Source organism: Scyliorhinus torazame, chromosome 17 (genome assembly GCF_047496885.1).
Source record: "Scyliorhinus torazame isolate Kashiwa2021f chromosome 17, sScyTor2.1, whole genome shotgun sequence".
NCBI lineage: Eukaryota > Metazoa > Chordata > Chondrichthyes > Carcharhiniformes > Scyliorhinidae > Scyliorhinus > Scyliorhinus torazame.
This window is the reverse complement of record NC_092723.1, coordinates 1325263-1330878: the sequence shown is the minus strand read 5'-3', so window position 1 is coordinate 1330878 and position 5616 is coordinate 1325263.

The window sequence follows — 5616 nt, the reverse complement described above, 5'->3', positions numbered from 1 at the left end:
GAGAAATCTCCATATTAACTACATCCAACTCCTCTAAGACCTTTGGCCCTTCTCTAAGCATTCTCATTGGTCTGCCATCAGAATATTAATTCCCAGCTCAATTCTCTTTGTTTTGATTTTGATTTGATTTATTGGCACATGTACCGAAGGACAGTGAAAAGTATTTTTCTGCGGCCGAGGGAACGTACACAGTACGTACATAGTAGACAAAAGAATAATCGACAGAGAACATTGCCAAATGGTACATCGACAAAACAAGGGACCAAACAAAGCAAATACATGAGCAAGAGCAGCATAGGGCGTCGTGAATAGTGTTCTTACAGGGAACAGATCAGTCCGAGGGGGAGTCGTTGAGGAGTCTTGTAGCTGTGGGGAAGAAGCTGTTGCTATGTCTGGATGTGCGGGTCTTCCGACTTCTGTACCTTCTGTCTGATGGAAGGGTCTGGAAGAAGGCAATGCCTGGGTGAGAGGGGTCTCTGACAATGCTGTCTGCCTTCCTGAGGCAGCGAGAGGTGTAGACAGAATCAATGGGAGGATGGCAAGCTTGTGTGATGCGTTGGGCTGAGTTCACCACACTTAGCTGTTTCTTGCGATCTTGGGCCGAGCAATTGCCATACCAGGCTGTGATGCAGCCGGATAGGATGCTCTCTATGGCACATCTGTAGAGAGTCAATGCAGACATGCCAAATTTCTTTAGCTTCTGAAGGCAGTAGAGACGTTGTTGGGCTTTCTTGGCTGTTGCATCAACGTGAGTGGACCAGGACAGACTGTTGGTGATGGTGACCCCCCAGGAACTTAAAGCTATCGACCATCTCCACTTCGGTGCCATTGATGCAGACGGGTAGGGTGTGTCGTGCTGTGCTTCCTGAAGTCGATGATCAGTTCCTTGGTCTTTCCAACATTTAGAGAGAGGTTGTTTTCGGTACACCATGCAACCAAGTGATTTATCTCCCTCCTGTAGTCTGATTCGTCGTTGTTTGAGATACGTCCCACCACAGTCGTATCATCCGCAAACTTATATATTGAGTCCGAGTTAAATCTTGCCGCACAGTCGTGTGTGCATAGGGAGTACAGTAGAGGACAGAGCACACATCCTTGCGGGGCCCTGGTGTTGAGGGCTATTGTGGAGGAGGGGCTGTTGCCTATCCTGACAGATTGCGGTCTGTTGGTGAGGAAGTCAAGGGTCCAACTGCACTTTGAATGGACCTGCCTCGTATTAAGTTGATCTTTTCTCTACACCTTGCTGTAACTGTAACATTATATTCTGCAGTCTCTCCTTCCTTCCCTATGTACGGTGTGCATTGTTTGTACAGCAGGCAAGAAACAACACTTTTCACTGTATACTGATACATGTGACAATAAATCAAATCAAAATCACAGGGAGGGGTCAAGTCCAAGATTGCGGAGTTTGGTTATTAGTCTTGTTGGGATAATGGAGTTGAAGGCGGAGCTGTAGTCTATGAACAGCAGACTTACATAGGTGTCCTTGTTGTCGAGGTGTTCGAGTGTTGATTGTAGAGCCAGGGAGATAGCATCTGCTGTGGACCGATTGCAGTGATAGGCAAACTGCAGTGGATCGAGACCGTCTGGGAGGCTGGCAGCGATCCGTCTCATGACTAGCTGGTTGAAGCATTTCTTGATAACAGACGTCAGGGCTACCGATCGATAGTCGTTGAGGCAGGCTACCTTGTTCTTCTTTGGTACTGCTAATATGGTGGTCTTCTTGAAGGAGGTGGGACCTCCAAGCGGGGGAGTGAGGTGGTGAAGATATCTGCGAATACACTCGCCAGCTGGTCTGCGCAGGCTCTGAGTGCTCACCCAGGGACTCTGTCGGGGCCCATCAATTTCCACAGATTCACTTTCAAGAAGGCAGCTCTTACCTCTGAGGCTGTAGTAGTGGGTATGGCTGTCTCCAGGGCTGTTGGGGTGGGTTTTTGCTGATAATCTGACCTGCTTTGCAACACAATGCACTGGATGATTAAATGCATAATGTACACTATTGTAAGTAAATTGCATTGAGAAAGAGCTTTACTTTCTGCATTCAACTGTCCTGTTTGTTATTTTCTGCAACTTACATTGGTCATTTAAAAACTGGTAGTGAAAATACACTTTTCCTATGACATATTCCCTGTTCCCACACGGAGCATTCAAAATAAAACGGATGAATTAGTTGCGCAGATAGATGTAAAGGGTATGATATAGTTGGGATTACGGAGACATGGCTCCAAGGGGACCGTGGGACCGTGGGAACTAAACATTGAGGCTGTTCAGTTTTTAGGAAGGACAGACAGAAAGGAAAAGGTGGTGAAGTTGCATTATTGATTAATGAAAATATTGATACAACATTGAGGAAAGATATTAATACGGATGATGTAGAATCTGTCTGGGTCAAGTTAAGAAACATCAAAGGGCAAACAACATTCGTAGGGGTGGTATACAGACCAAACTGCAGTGGAATAGCATTAGACAGGAAATCAGAATTGCATGTGATAAAGGAACATCTGTGATTATGGGTGACTTTAATGTCCTCGTGGGGCAGCACGGTAGCACAGTGGTTAGCACTATGGCTTCACAGCTCCAGGGTCCCAGGTTCGATTCCTGGCTTGGGTCACTGTCTGTGCGGAGTCTGTGTCCTCCCCGTGTGTGCGTGGGTTTCCTCCGGGTGCTCCGATTTCCTCCCACAGTCCAAAGATGTGCAGGTTAGGTGGATTGGCCATGATAAATTGCCCTTCGTGTCCAAAATTGCCCTTCGCGTTGGGTGAGGTTACAGTGTTGTGGGGATAGGGTGGAGGTGGGCTTGGGTAGGGTGCTCTTTCCAACAGCCAGTGCAGACTTAATGGGCCGAATGGGCGCCTTCTGCACTATAAATTCTATGAAATCTTCATATAGATTGGGTGACTGAAATTCGTCACAGTGCAATAGAGGAGGAATTTCTGGAGTGTGTACGGAATGGTTTCTGGACCAATACGTTGAGGAACCAACAAGGGAACAGACCACCTTAGACTGGGTGTTGTGCAATGAGAAAGGGTTAGTTGGTAATCTAGTTGCGAGAGAACCCTTGGGGATGAGTGACCATAATATGGCAGAATTCTTTATCAAGGTGGATAGTGAGGTAGTTGATTCTGAGATCAGGGTCCTGAATCTCAATAAAGGTAACTATGATGGTATGAGGCGTGAGCTGGCTATGATAGACTGGGAGACATTACTGAAAGGAAGGACAGTGGACAGGCAATGGCAGCATTCCAGGAACGAATAAGTGAACTCCAAACGCTGTTTATTCCTATTTGGCGCAAGAGTAGAAAGGCAACTGTAACCAAACCATGGCTTACAAGGGAAATTAGAGATAGTATTAGGTTCAAAGAAGAGGCAATATAAATTAGCAAGAAAAACAATAGAGCTGAGGATTGGGAACAGTTTAAAATTCAGCAAAGGCAGACCAAGGGATTGATTAAGAAGAGGAAAGTACAATTTGAAAGTAAACTGGTGGGGAACATAAAACGTGGCTATAAAAGTTTCTATAGGTATATAAAGAGAAAGAGATTGATTAAAAACGATTATAGGACCCTTACAGTCAGAAACGGGGGAATTCATAACCGGGAACAAGGAAATGGCTGAGGAACTAAATTTGTACTTTTGCTTCTGTCTTCACAAAGGAAGAGATGAATAATTTACCGGAAGTCCTGAGAAACACAAGTTTTAGTGAGGAGCTGAAGGAAATTAGTAAAGTAGAGAAATGGTGTTGGGGAAATTAGTGGGATTGAAGACTGATAAATCTCAAGGGCCTGATAATCTTCAACCAGAGTACTTATGGAAATGGTCCAAGTAAATTTATTGGTGGTAATTTTCCAAAATTCTTTGGACTCTGGAATGGTTCCTACAGATTGGAGGGTAGCAAATGTAACCCCGCTATTCAAAAAGGGAGGGAGAGAGAAAACTAGGAACAAAAGACCACTGAGCCTAACATCGGCAGTAGTAAGGAAGTTGCTAAAGTCCATTATCAAGGATTTCATAGCACAGCATTCATCGCAAAGCAGTGGTATAATCAGACAAAGTCAGCATGGATTTATAAAAGGAAAATCATGCTTTACAAATCTACTAGAATTGTTTGAAGATGTAACAATGGGCGGCAAGGTAGCACAGTGGTTAGCACTGTAGCTTCACAGCGCCAGGGTCCCAGGTTCGATTACCCGCTCGGGTCACTGTCTGTGCGGAGTCTGCATGTTCTCCGCGTTTCCTCCGGGTGCTCCACAAGTCCCGAAAGACGTGCTGTTAGGTGAATTGGACATTCTGAATTCTCCCTCAGTGTACCCGAACAGGCGCCGGAGTGTGGCGACTAGGGACTTTTCAAAGTAACTTCCTTGCAGTGTTAATGTAAGCCTACTTGTGCCAATAAAGATTATTAATTAGAGTTGACCAGGGAGAACTAGTGGACATGGTTTAGGATGTGGTTTATTTATACTTTCAGAAGGCTTTTGACAAAGTCTCACATACAGATTAATATGTAAAGTTAAAGCTCATGGGATTACGGGTAGTGGATTGAGATGGATAGCAAGCTGGTTAGCCGACTGGAAGCAAAAATTTGGAGATAATGGGTCTTTTCCGATTGGCAGGCAGTGACTAGTGGGGTACCACAGGAATCTGTGATAGGACCCCAACTGTTCACATTATATATTAATGATTTGGACGAGGGAACTAAATATATTATCTCTAAATTTGCAGATGATACAAAGTTGGGTAAGCGTGCAGGTACAGCAGGCAGTAAAGAAGGCAAATTGTATGTTGGCCTTCTTAGCGAGAGGATTTGAGTATCAGAATAGAGATGTTTTACTGCAATTGTATCGGGCATTGGTGAGGCCACACCTGGAGTATTGTGGGCAGTTTTGGTGTCCTTATCCGAGGAAGGATGTTCTTGCTATGGAGGGAGAGCAGCGAAGGTTTACCAGGCTGATTCCTGGGATGAGGAATCCTATGAGGAAAGACTTAATCGGTTAGGATTATATTCATTGGAGTTTAGAAGAGTGAGAGGGGATCTCATAGAAATGTACAAAATTCTAACCGGATTAGACAGGGCAGAGTCAGAAAGAATGTTCCCGATGGTGGGGGAGTCCAGAACTAGGGGTCATAGTTTGAGGATAAGGGGTAAACCTTTTAGGACTGAGGTGAGGAGAAATTTCTTCACCCAGAGAACGGTGAATCTATGGAATTCACTCCCACAGAAAGAAGTTGAGGCCAAAATGTTGTGTAATTTCAAGAAGGAATTAGATACAGCTCTTGGGGCTAAAAGACAAGGGATATGGTGGGAAGGCAGGATCAGGATATTGAACTTGATGATCAGCCACGATAATGAATGGCCTCCTCCTGCATATTTTCTATGCTTCCATAAAGGTAATTTTTAAAATATGTTTTTCACGATTCATCTGTTGAACCCAGCGATGTTTATTGATGAAGAATTCAGTGAAAGATGCCCAATAACTAAGTTATGTGAGCACGAGTTATCCATGAGGTTTAAGCAGGTCATTTACAAATCCGTATTTTCGAAAGCATCCTGTAGATCTAAGTTTTCTACATGGCCATTTTGTTTAACGTTGTCACTAACAAAGACCTTTTGCTTCAGAT